A 14,789-nucleotide genomic window follows, 5' to 3' on the forward strand; every position below is an offset into this window, starting at 1 on the left:
AAATCATGAATCATACGATATCAGAATAAGCGAGAATAATGACAAATCCATAAATCATACAATTTCAGAGTACGCAATACAAATCAGCTATACAAATGAGGAGTCATAAAGAGCCAAATATCAGATGCTGAGGATGCAATGCAATATATAATTCCTGATGAGTTCATGAATACCGTCAGCCATATCTAGACCATATAAATGCAGAAACACAGTAACCCAAAATGACATATGCCGCGGATGTAATGTAATATGCGGTGCGAATGGGATGACCAAGCTGGAGTGTGAAGTCGGGATGATAGTATGTAGTATCATAGGCTACGGGGTCCACCACAAGGGACTTCTATCCAAACCAGTCCCATACCTAAATTTGAATAGTCAGACTTAATATGGTAAACTCATGATCTCAGGTTAGTCGCGCACCCCAACTGAAACCCTAGCTGTTGCGAAGGCACACATAACAAATAGTTGTGCACCACTAGCCCGAGTGGATAGTGAATGAATAAGTGAATGAGTATGCAACTCATGCCCAATAAGTCCACATATCAGTACTGTTCATCTCTGGGATCATCACCAGGGTCTAGTACACTCTAAATGTAAATCGCCGCCCAGTGACTCGCAACCATGCAAGTGGAAGAGACCAGTAGTCAGCCAATATTTACCTGACACGTCGATAGCGGACCCATTCATGAGCTAGTCAAACTCAGCCTAGTTATGCCTCCTACTCTCGGGCTGGTAAGACCACACCCCCTCCCAACCGACCACGACACAGTGGGAGACGTGGCCTCCTAGTATTCGACACTCAGGCACTCATGTATCCACTCGGTCTCGACGTTAGGGCGTCTCCTGGCCATGGAGGTTTAGAGACTTTCACCCACGAACATCCAAAGTACCCAGATGCTCAACCAAATATTTTCGGTGTCCTATCTAGCCATCCACGACATGCTTGTGGAGGCTACGGCCCTGATGTCGCTAAAGCGTATAGTAATCACAACACACAATACAAGATGCATGAGTCATACAATCTAGTAATATATCAACCCTGCGCATACCATGCGCTCACGTGAGATAATCTCCGCCTATCAGGGAGTCTCATAACAATCTGCCCAATAACATATGCAATGGTCAACCACATCTCATAACAGACATGCAGATGATGCGTATTGGCATGTATCATGATGTTATGCTATCACATACTCATAATCGATATCAATAACTGGCATCGACAATCGACCTTGACAATGTGGACATTTAACCAACATTGTCCCCCAAGGAATGGCCCACATAGAGCTTAACATATAGTGGACCCATAGCCTCACACAAGGGCTAAATATGAGCCTCACTCAAGAGCTTAATACACATCACGATGGGCCTTTCTCATGGGCCTAACATACATCACAATAGGCTCTATCGCTTGGCCCTCAAATGCACCATAATGGGCCTCATCACATAAGCCTCATGTGCATCAAGCCGAGGTCGAATGCTCATCACAATGGGCCTCAAATACGGGCCACATATACATCACATTGGGCCTCGACAATCGGCCTCGATAAACCATAGGTTTGTGTCTGGGATCAGATCACGAACATCTCGGTGGGCCCCACCTTTGATGTGTGTGTACGAGAAGTGTGTGCACTCACTGTGTACAGGACCGAGGAGCTCGGTCGAGCGGGTTTGACCCAACCGTTTTTAAAAGAAGGAGATTCTTCTTTCCTTTTCCTGCGCCCAACACATTTTTGAACGGACGAATAACCATCCATCTGTTCCAATCGTGGCCCACCATCAAGGCCCATATGGATGATCTGAGCCATCCATCGAGTCCTCCTAGTGAGTTTGGCCAAAACCATGTTGGTCCACCCAATGAATCGTGCGCATGTACTCACAAATACTAGTTAAGAGGGCTATTTGTGTTTCTTTTCTTTCCAAAAATGGAAAGCTCTGTTTTCTTCCACTCCAGCGATCCGTGTGAGGCTAGATCCATGCATCTTAGCCATTGGAGCGAACTTATCTCAACCATCTATTTCTGTTCACACGGATTAGGGTTCTCAGTGGAAAACTGATGCTGGTTTTGTTGCACCAACGGTTTTCATCTGCCTCCCTACTAGGGAACGAATCCAGACTATCTAACCTTAATCTAACGGACCTAAGGGAGTTTAGGGCATGCTTAAGATGAGAGAGGATCAGGCAGTAGTAGTCTGTCTTCACCTCTTACAACAGCTCGAAAGAAAAACCACCAATTTCTTCCAAACTCCAACCCACTGATCAAACGATGTCCGAATCTCCTTCCACCTATCACCTAAGCTTCTTATAGTCCTTACAAAACTGCCCAAGGGATGGGATTGTGAGGAGCAGCAACAACCTAGAAGACGCCATTGACAATCGCCCTCTCCTCCACCATTTTCCCTTTGCCACACTGAGTTGGATCGACTCAGTCAGGCTAAGTGATTCCCGTGTTGTTGCCGGAATGGGCAAGAAAGAAGGAGGAAGGATAGGAAATGAAGAAGGGAAGATAGGCATGAAGAAAGAGAAAGAAAATGAGAGAGAGAGAGAGTGTGTGTGTGTGTGTGGACACTGTCCCTTTTCCTTTCTTATTGTCTGCTGCTGCATCAGGCCATTGCCCGAGCATGGGTTGAGTTCAGGGACCCTTAAGTCCTCCTAGAAGAAGAAGGAAGATAAAAGAGAGGAGCGGGAGAGTTGGGTCAGCGACTGCTGCCCTGACCCAACCCTGGCGGGACGAGCTGACTCGCTGGCTTGACCCAGTCGAGTATTCAGCAGGATCGAAAGCCTTATTTTAGGTTGGGGTTGCTGCTGGGTGTTCTAGTAGAAGAAGAGGACTGAGAAAGAAGAAGAAGAAGAAGAAGAAGAAGAAGAAGAAGGGAGAGGGAAGGGTGGTTGGGACTGCTATCCTGTCAAAACCGAGTCAACTCGGTTTAAACCAAGTCTGACTGGGTTAAGTCAGGCGTGGGCCTGGTCCAGACCTAGCTGGTAGTGAAAGAAAGAAGAAAAGAAAGAAAAAGAGAAGAAGAGGAAGAAAGGGAGAAAGGAAGGAAGGAGAAGAAGAAGAGATGTAGGGAGAGGTGGTTGTCCAACACCTATGACACCCAACCGAGCTGGCTCGGTTGATCTTAACTGAGTCGTGTTGAGTTGTTGCCCCAGTGGGTCCACTCTAGCTCTGTTTGAGTCTAGAAGTTACGGGACCTATCTGAGAATAGAAGGAAGAAGAGAATAGAGGAAGAGAGGAGCTTCATCCGAGTCTCGATCGAGTCGACTCAGTCGGTTTCGACTAAGTTCGTGTCGGGTTGCCGAGATAAACTATCAAGTTAAGGTAAATCAAAAACTCATTTAAATTCGTTTGTTACTGAGTTAATTCAATGAGTTTCTACTTATTATATTGACCCTAGGAGTCAAGTACTAACCATCTTCCTTGATGTTTTGATTGGGTCATGGTCGCATGTTTATTGACTATATTTGACTCTATCAGATTTCAGTCATACTATCTAGCGGGCCACACAACTAGATTGCTTGATCGAGGTGAGGATTCACCCTTTGAGCTTCCCACTTAAATTCATTAATCATAAATGATGCCTTAATCCTTCCCATTTAGTATCCCCTAAGTTACTTGATTGAGTTAGTTAACTTATTATGAGAATATGTGAATATGTTAATATGTTGAGCACCTGATTCCTGTTTTAGATAATGAACATATCTCTTTAATTATAGCAAGCATAAATGATCAATGATAACATGCTATCTTTAGTTGTACATGGTTAATTAACTATATGTTTGTTGTTTGCGATTGAGTGATGTAAAGAATGAAATCTATCCTAAACTCACCATCATGTGGTCTATATTTAACTTATGTGACTTGGATCTCACATCTGCCTTACATGGCTTGGATCACACTTTGCCTTACATGGCTTGGACCGCATATTTTCCCTACATGGCTTAGATCATTTATTTGCCCTTCATGGCTTTAATGGATTATTGGTGCCCTTTTGTGGCTTGATGGTTATATTCGCATATCTTGTTGTTTCCTAGCTATCTTGAGGTATTTAGTCGTATTGTGATTTCTAGGTGGAGCGGGTGTTCGCTTAGCGATTTTTTAGCCATCTTACGGTGTTCACGTATGATATGATTTCTAAGTGGTCTAGGGTTTGTATGTTGCTTGTCTCTTCATCTTGCGGTATTCAGTCGTATCGTGATTTTCGGGTGGAGTAGGTGTTCGCTTAGTGATTTCCTAGCCATCTTGTGGTGTTTACGTACGATATGATTTTCGAGTCAAGTAGACGTTTGTATGTTGTTCTCTCTTCATCTTGCGATGTTTAGTTGTATTGTAATTTTCAGGTGGAGCGAGTGTTCGCTTAGCGATTTTCTATCCATCTTGCGGTGTTCACGTACGATATATTTTTCAGGTGAAGTAAAGGTTTAAAGCTTGATTTTCTAGTTATTTTATGAAGTTTGTAAGATTGATTATTTGACCATCTGGACATGTCCCCTTTCATTGCGATTTCTATTACATTTCCTTAATGTTGAGATTATGTTGACTAGCTTATTTCTGAATATATTATTATGATTTTGAATTACGTTGTTTAATATATCTCTTCTCATATATTGCGATTTCTTTTGGATTATGAATGATGAGTGCATAATCTTAGAGGGTGCTCCTTACTGTGATAGTCATTGATGCTACCAAACCATATCATTTGATGCAGGTGTAGAGCGAGTCGATGTTATTCACTGGGTTGCTAGAGCAGATCGGGTAGCTGAGGAGCTAGACGGGGTCCCTGCGGCCCATATTGAGCGCCACCATTAAATGATAGATTTCTGTTCTTTTTAATTAATGAACTTTACTATTTGAGGGTTGTATGAGCACTACATTTGAATTTTTATTATGATTAGAATGCTTTTATACAATGCATGGTTTACTCTAGCTACGTTGCTGTTAACTTTGATTAATGGTAAGCGGTTCAAATTTATACTGAGTTTTAAAGGCTAACCCTCGAGTTTTTGGAGAACGAGTCATATACTCAGGTTCTAAAAACCGGGGCGTTACAGTCAATAACATGACTTAAGGCTTTGATAGTTATGGGGGCCTTAACTAGTACAACTACCTTTAGAGAGGAAGTAGGTGCCAGTAACCCGCATTAGTGCCTTGACTGTTATAACTATCTTGGTTCAGATAGAGGTCTTGACCATTGTAGGGGCCTCATTGTTGGAGTCGTGCCCTAAAAAACTAGTGTGTGCCCTTGTCCACTAGCCATATGGATGTAATAGGGTTAATCTTAGTTATTGACCTTTTCTTTAAACATATTGATATGCCTCAACAATATTTAGTGTTGGCTTTAACTTATATGATGTAGGTTATATGAGGAGTACATCCTCCAATCCTTAGGAACTTGAGCTTGGACACAATAGTTATTAAGTAGGGAGGATTGTGTTCTATAGATTTTCGTACCCTAATGAGCTATGATTGACACATGCTGTAACGTCCTAGAAATTTCTTGGAAATTTCCGTACTAGTCAAAGTGGATTAACCGATGATTTAGGACACCTGTGACCTAATACTGCCCCCGGCCAAAACCATAACCATGCAAGACCACAAACGAGGCTAGGTTGAATTATCAACCCAGACCTAAGATAAACGCCGAGGACCAAAATCCTAGAAAGGCATATGCCTTAGCAAGCTTGATGCCCATCGCGAGTATTAGGTTAGGACGGTGCCCAGAAACTACTCAACTTAGGCTCACCGGCTAAGTATAATGAGCGCAAATAGTCAACATAGTAAACCGAAACTTAAAGAAGGATCAACACCTCATTCGAGTTGTTCAGATAGTTGGATGTTAGCCAAATTTGGAACACCCATCAGGGTCATTGCCTTGGCCAGATCTGCAAAAGCTAAGGTCCAACCGGTGATGGGACACCATTAAATTGTAAACGGGGCCCTCAAGGTCCATCTATACACCAAATCACTGGTTCGCAACGTCCTGTGGCTTATCCACTACCGGGACGCCTATCCCTAGGCACGGATTTTCTTGTGTGCCTCCCCTCATAACCCTACCGACCTAAACAGACTCCTATAGGGTTAGTATGAGAGACTAGTGCCATTGGGGCCATTTGTACCGAAACTGGCACTATAAGAACCCCATTTTCTCACACCCCCCTCCCTTACACGAATTTGTCATTTGACCTAAGGGTTTTCTAAAGGGAGAAGTAAGGGAAAGAGAAGGGTTAACCAAGGAGAACCGATTTCCTCTTCTTTGGGAGGACTCCGTGCTACAACCGGGAGCTTTTCGGGTTCCCTTGAATCTCAAAAAGGTGAGATCCGACCCTTGACCCAAAGCCTAGGTTAATTGAGTTTCTCTTTCCAAATTTCCTTATAAACTCCATATGTTGGATAGGTTCTGACACCCTCCGTCGAACTCTATATTTTAAAACACTAAGGGAGGGAGACTCGCTACAAAGGTGCAGACTATTGATTTTAGGTTGCCTTTTTATTGACCCCTAAGGGTCTAGATAGTGATAGTGGGTCGTGAGCTACCCTTATAAATTTACTATGCCATCTTACCTGTAAACGTGTTGCCGTTTGTTTCAATTAACCTATTGCAGTCTACATATTTGATGAAATACCTCATGATTTTCATTCAGTTTTTTTGTTGGTTACATGTCAATGAAATGCCTCAATATGGTTATGACGTTAAATGCTATTCATATGTTAAATTTGATGATTATAAAAAATGTGCAAACCCATTGATGTTCATGTATTCGATGAAATGCCTGTGTGAGCCTGACAATAACATTATGCTAGAGTATCGTAGCGATTATCAAGTTACAGAGACACATGATTTCTTCCCTCCTCGGGAACCTCGACTAACTGCCTGAATTAAGGAGCGGCCTGATCCGAGCCGGCCACACTTGGCTTATTCGATCGACTTGGGTTGAACTTAGACGATCAATAGTAGTCAAACTACACGGAACACTTGTACCAATGTTGGTAGAGCTAAAGTGCCCCAAGTCGACCAAATAAGCTTGAAAATCGACAAAATTGCTTGGAAGTCTTTGATTGAATTAATTTTGAATAAGAACCTACAGTACCCACATTACTACTGAATGAGTCTACTTTAAATCGTAACAGAAAAAAATCTGCAAGACTCATGGGTCGAGCATGGTGATATGGGACACCGTGTCCGATCTATCGACCTACGCTGAGGTGACGAGCCTCCCTGTAGTAACCAATGAGCAAATTAAGAAAGCTGCAATCAGGCATTCCAAACCACAACAATACTACGACTGTCTCACGTGTCCGTGTGAGTGACGACTTTTATGTACACCGTGAACGTCCTCCACTCGTCGATGGGCCGTCTAACCCTGTGCATCCAGACTGTGTCATCCGGGTTCGTAGTGATCGGTCGGGCCAGTGTTAGCCTCTTATTGATGGGGAAACTGCCGCATGGGTCATGAACCCAATGTCAGATTTTGAGACACAGGTAAGGAGTGTTTTCTGCCACTCCAAGCTCGCAAACCAGTTGAGACCAATATAAGATGAGGATACTTTAGTTTCCCCCAAAGCACAGGGTGAACAAAATTAATTAAATGCTTGGCTAATGATTCGAATTAATTGCATTGTACTAGTTAGGGGTATACTCATGTTATGACTTCACATTCCGTAATTGCTAAGAATTTTTAGAAAGTATTGCTTCCCTGAATATCCTTACCTATACTGATTGGATTGATAACATGCACAACTCATTGTTAATAGTACGACTAAGTTGATCACTCACTCTCACTCTGGGATAGTGTTTTAAAACACCAACCAGACGATTCCATAGATGCAAGTACCACTGAGGCAGACACACTCGAAAACGCTTATATGGACTAGGAGGCATAATTCTCATTCTTCCAGCTTTCTGATAGGCTGACTTAGATGACGTATCACTTGATTTTGGGCATCTATGTTTGGACCTGGATGCCCCAGTCTTTTGGACATTTTTTTTAGAGCTTTAGATGTATATTGGGCCTGGTTGTAGGCTCGTAGACTAAATGTATAGGACATATTCAACCTACTCTCTTTTCCTTAACTATGATCATTTTATAATCCGTCACTTGTTTATGTGTAATCACTTAGATGCTTGATCATTATATGATGAGTACCTGAATGAACTTCCTGCCCAAAAGGGGTGAGATTAACATCCGGGATCTCGGGAGCCGAGTAATACATGACTCTTGAAATTTTGGGATGTTACATATGCTTAGGACACATTTGTGGGCATCATACCTTAAGATGTACAGTCATCTTGTTTGAGAGTCTCCTAACTTTAATTAGGTTGGAAGGCCTCCACTGTCAAAAGCTAACTTGGTGTCAATTGTGCCTTCTCACTTTACTCCATATAATAGTGTAAGTGTGCCATGGATATAGGATCTTAGTTTTTCTTTTACCTTTAGACACTAACATTGGAAAATCGAAATTCAAGTCAGTAGTATGACGACCTATTAGCTTAACTATGATCATATGATCAAGGACTTAATAATGCATGAAAGATAATCAATCCTTAGACCCAAGGACATGTGTGGATCTTGGATATTGACCGACAAATTTGGCTTATTTTACAAAGCTTCCTAGATGTCATTGAAAGTAGGTGATACTAGGTACATCCATCATGATTTATTGATTCTTGCACATGCCAACATTGGATCCACTAGATCTACTTGGAGACTTATTTATGGCTAGATCTAATTATATCATGGACCCATCAAGGGATTTTTCTGCTAGGCCTAATACTTCAAAGATTTTAATCAACTTTCAAAAAAGAATTTTAACTGTTAAAATTATTTTGACAAACTTGATGATGATATAATGGTTCACTGTGTGCTAATTAAGAGTTCATTATCTATTATGGATGGCCTAGACAATGGACGGATTAGATCATAACAATATGCAAGTACACTTAAGTTCGTATAATAGTGGAGCACTATACTAGCATACATCTTTAAAATCCTAACCCCTCTTTTTATATATATAAAATTACAAAGAAGAAAAGGTACTACGGAAAAAGAGAGAGCATATGACACCTCTCACCTTGGGCATCAACTTGTGGAGAGAGGGAGAGAGAGAGAGAGTGTGTTACGCTTCCTTTCCATCATCACCATCGTCCTCTTCTCCACCTTCACACGTTTAGTGTGTGGTTCACCCTTTGGATGGATATCATTTCCTCAGCCCCTATTAGAGGTGGAGATGGCAATTTTTCATCTTCCTAAACTACAATAAATCGAGGAGAAACCTCTTAGTCACAGGAAATCTATCAACATCATTCATCTCATGCAGGCACGATTTGAGCTACTATTATATTTTGATTTTCCATTGAATCTAATCTTATCACACATGAGGTGTTCCTGGGTTTGGATCAATGAAAACACTATGTTCCACTGCATTTTGACCCAAATAATTTAACACTTAACCGTTGGTATTGCCTTGGCAGGGGCATCCTGTGTACAGATTTTTAGGGAGAAAGCCCTTGATGTTCCACCCCCTCGGGTATCACTGAGAGAGAGAGAGAGAGAGAGAGAGAGAGAGAGAGAGAGTTCATACTCTTTTCATCATTCCTTTCTTCTTTTTCACACTTGTTGTGCGTGTGATCCACTTAATGGATGGTATATATCTCTCTTGGACCCTACTAGAGGTGTAGATTGCTGCTTTCTTACCCTTCTAATTTGAATTAGATCAGGGAGAGATCTCTTCTATAAGAGGATTAACATCAAGAAAATCATTGTAAAAAAAAATCATTCCGTAATTAAATCGCATGAGGTAAGATCTCCACCCTTCATCTTTTAGATTTTCATCTTTTAAAAATGATGTAAACTTAGCAAGCCACACCATAGGAGCTTAGCAGATTTTGAAGGAATTTTACATTGTGACCGATGGTGTGACCAATGCGAGTTTTTAATCGAACTTTATAATTCCATATGAATTTAACCTACAAAATAGTGGCCCAAAAGAGTTTAGGTGTTTTAAACCATGTGTAAAACTTGTGTTGTATCAAAAGTATCCTTTTGGAGAATTTAAAAGAAGAGCCGTGTGTGCATTAGCATCTCTTGCAAGTAATTCCTCTTTTCTTTTTTAATTTGAGATTAACAGTAGATAGTGTAAATCCAACGGTTGATGATTATTTATTTATTTATTTTAATTTCCTGGACACTTGATATGCCTGTTACATGTGTGCATGTCCATGTTGAGAGCTGTGCATGTGGAACTTGAAAACCATTTTTACCTGAGTGATCCTCGCCGTAGGTGTCCGACTAATTTAACCGTGTGTAACTGTGCAGGAGCTGAGGCTTGCTAATTCCACACGTGTGAAGAGCCATAGACTTCCTTACCCACACGTGCAAATATGAAACACGTGTGTGGGATCCGAGATTTCCATAACGTTGAAAACAAGAATTAAATCTGCTTCCCAGGAAACCAGAAAGTTTCACTCTCCAGGTTGGCCAAAACGTACAAACTAAATTAATGATTAAAATTTTTTGGGCCATTCATTGTTTTGATATGCTGTGGCCCACCTGAGTTATGAAATGGCTTATTATTATGCTAAAAGATCTTAAACAATATAGCTCACCTGATGCAGAGCTCAGATCTCACACATGTATCAATTATGAGAAAGCACGTGTGGATGTGTATGGCCCCACAAGCGCATGGAACTAGGAAACCTCCAGACGGCCCCTACAAAGGTGGGCTCGGCTTCGGTGTATCCCTGACTGTGGGGTCCACTTTGATGTACGTGATTCATCCATGTCGTCCATCCATTTTGAAAGCTAATTTTAGGGCATAATCTCAAAAAATGAAGTAGATCCAAACCTAAGGTGGACCACCCCACAGGAATCAGTGGTGATTGAACACCCACCGTCGAAAACTTCTTGGGACCACATGAATATTTATTTTCCATCCAACCTGTTTATAAGGTCACAAAGACGTGGATGAAGGGACCACACAAATATCAACTTGTTCGAAAACTTTTGTGGCGCACAAAAAGTTTTTAATGGTCAATCACCATTTTTTCCTATTGTTAATCTGCGTAATTTTTGGTAGAATTCCCTAAAATGAGCTACCAAAACGTATGGACGGCATGGATGTAGTCCACATACATAAAGGTGGGTCTTACAGTCAGAGATCCACCGACCTTGGTGGCAGGGGATACACCAAAGCCGGCTACAAGCGCATGGAATTAGCAATACTTCTGGAAAGAGACAGAAATTTCCAGATTTCTCTGCTTCCGCCCAAAGGTATATGTCCGCCACGTGTCACATTCACGTTGCACTGTAACCCGACGTGGTTGCTTTTTGTTGGTCTCCCCTCTTTTACGATCTATTGGCTGTGAGGTTTCAAATGCGCCGCATCTACCGACACAAAAATCCAACTTTCAACTGCTCTGGTTGCCTTATCTGCATGGCCAATGAGAATAGGACGCGTGTCTGGAAAACATTTGTGAAACGTGGCATTCTGGAAAATGTTTCCTAGCTGATGAAAAAATGTCCATTAAGTTGTCCATTTCTGGGACTAACATCCATTCATAATCGATAGTCTTTAATATGGACGGTCCAGAGCGTTTACATTGAAATAAATCCAATCAAGAATCCAGTCCATCTATTTGTTGGTGACCATCGTGGGTTGGTTATGATTAAAAAAAAAAATCATGTTGGGCAACCTATCCGTCCCATCTGTGTCTTCAAAAAATAAGGCCAATCAAGGGTGGATTAATCATCCCATTAGTGTGTTTTTTGCATGGTGGGCCATGAAATGTATTCTGAACTTAATGGACGGCTTAGATGAATAATTTAGAATGTCCAAGTGATATGACACGACTAGGTGCACTGTAACTCATATTGCTGTCAGATCACTAAAAGTTATAGTGCGCCTAATTGCATGGATTCACTTGAATAGTACAATCGAACCATCTGAACCACCCGTTCAGTATAGAATAAATTTGGATCCTTACTCTTGCTCAGGTGGTAGACTCTGTTTGGCGGGGCGGATTGGAAGGGATTGGATGGTATTGGAAGGGATTGGAAGTTAAATCTGGGATTGGCCGGGCATGCCAAACAGACCGGGTGATCTGATCCCGGGATATAGCAATGCCATGAATCTTAAGACAATCCACTGATAACACCATCATTATCTTTAAATCTCATGCAATCCACTCTAATTCGTTTGTTTGGTTTGAGGGATTGGAAGGGATGGGAAGGTTTAATCCTGGGATTGGCTGCGCGTGTCAAACAGGCTCGGTATAGCAATCTCAGGTTATAGCAATCCCATGGATCTTACGACAATCCATTGACAACACTATCATTATCTTAGGGCCTGTTTGGCCAGACCGGTCCCACGGTATTAGGTGGGATGGGATTCAAAAAATATCATTATTACCCATGGCAGGACTGTTTCCTGTTACCATGGGATAAGCTTAATTCCCTTTTTGTTTGTTATACGGTGGTACATTGAAAGGATATACCCACCATCATTTGAAACTATTGATAATAATACACGTGTTATATCTAAACCGTTCATTTGTTTTGTAACCTCATTTTATGGCATGAGCCTAAAAATAAGGCAGATTCAAAACTTATGTGGCCCCAAAGAAGTTTTCAACGGTAAGTATTCAATCCCCATTGCTTTCTATGGTGGGGTCCACTTGAGCTTTAGACCTATCTGATTTTTTGGCCCATGCTCTAAAATGATCTCGAAAAATGGATGGACGGTGTGGATATAGCCCACACATCATGGTGGGACTTACAGAACTTGCTAACATTGAGTGCTATTAGCACGGGACCCAAAACGATTCTATCCAGCCTACTTCCAAGCTTTTCCACTCTTCCCAAATATGGAGTGGAATTGGCACAGGACCGGATGCAATTCCATCCCACCTAAGCCCATCTAATCCAGCCGGCCAAACAGGCCCTTAAAATCCATGCCATCCACCCTAATGCCATTCAATCCCTTCCAATCCACTTGGCCAAACACTCGAGTTTCAACACCCAATCAAGGGTTCAAGTATCCATAGGTGGTGAAATCCCACTACAGCGTTAGTGTGTGGGGTTTGTGCACGTGTGTAAACGTTAAAAAATTTTTTTTTTTTTTTTTTTAAAAGGTAAAGAATAAATTTCATAGTCTACCATAAGAATCTTACATATCATATGATCCAATCCATCGGCCCTATTTTTTGTGTAAATGATCTTGATCATCAATTTTAAAGATCACTAATCAAATGTGTGTGTTTATATAATATATCTGAATGCTCGATTGTGAATTACTTCGCACGGAACTCATGCAAACTTTTTAGAGAACTCATCATACATAATGTGATGGTGGCGTGATGTGTGTTCGGCATGAAGTTGTGCTGTAGTGTGGTGTGGTGTGTGTCCGGCATCTACCCCACTAGCCAAGGAAAGAGTAACTTTTCTTGTGCTGTAGTGTGGTGTGGTGTGTGTCCGGCATCTACCCCATTAGTCAAGGAAAGAGTAACTTTTCTTACACGCTTTTTCACCCTATTCTTTAACTCGATGAAGGATGAGAGCGACGCCTTTTGCATGAAGGTCTTTCATTTGGATGCTAGGTGAGTCCCACCAAGATGTTAGTGATAAATTCACGCCGTCCATACATTTTTAAAAATAATTTTATACTATGAATCCAAAACTGAGGTAGATCAAAATCTCAAGTGGGCCACACAATGTTGATTGAACTCTCGCTATTAAAAACTTCCTGATATTATCAAAATTTTGGATCAAGCTGATATTTGTTTTTTGCCATCATCCAAGTCCGTATAACCTAATCCATAGGTTGGATGTCAAATAAACATCATGGTGGGTTCTAAAAAAATTTAACGGTGAGAATCATTATCACCGCTGCTTCCTTTGTTACGGTCCACTTAAGATTTGGATCTGCCTCATTTTTGGAACAATACTCTGAGATGACAAGGAAAAATGGATGGACGGTGTGGATAAAACTGATACATCATGTGACTACTCGAAGCTCCTGCCCATTCCTAGCTGGAGACGGGCGGCAGTAGGGTGCAATCGTGTACAGAGAATACGAAGATTTTGGTGGATTATATACAGAGACGGGAAGCGGATTCCGCTTATTGTATACAAAGAGGGCCCACAGTGATTTATATATTTTATCCACTCCTTCCATCTATTTTACTAAATAATTGTATGGCTTAGAGTCCAAAAATGAAGCATATCCAAAGTCAAATGGACCACACCACTAGAAACAGTGTGACTTGAACGTCTACTGTTGAAAATTTCTAAAGGGCCACTAAAGTTTTGGATCAAGCTTATATTTATTTTTTCCTTTCATCCATGTTTTCTTGATCTTATGAACAGGTTAGATGAAAATAAACATCACTGTGGGCCTTGACAAGGTTTCAATGGTGGAAATCATTATTCCCACTGTTTTCTATGGTATGATCTATTTGAGCTCCGTATGTGCTTCAATTTTGGTTTTAACCCCTTAAATGAGCTGGAAAAACATATGGACGGTGTGGATTAACCACATACATTCACAGTGGGCCCAACAAAGTTTACTCAGTAGGATAAGAGTGTAATGAGTAACTCATAATGCAATCCGAATTCAATTTTCACATGGAAAAATTAGCACCGGAGATGAGTCCATACTATGCTTTTTAGTTTTTCCCCGCTCAAAAAGTATCTCACCGATTTGGACTTTTAGGGTACATAGCTTGATTTTTTTACAAAAATACCCCTGCCTGTTAGGGTAAAGCAACTGAAAAAGATAGAGGTATTTTCGTCTT

Source organism: Magnolia sinica, chromosome 8, assembly GCF_029962835.1.
Source record: "Magnolia sinica isolate HGM2019 chromosome 8, MsV1, whole genome shotgun sequence".
Taxonomy (NCBI): domain Eukaryota; kingdom Viridiplantae; phylum Streptophyta; class Magnoliopsida; order Magnoliales; family Magnoliaceae; genus Magnolia; species Magnolia sinica.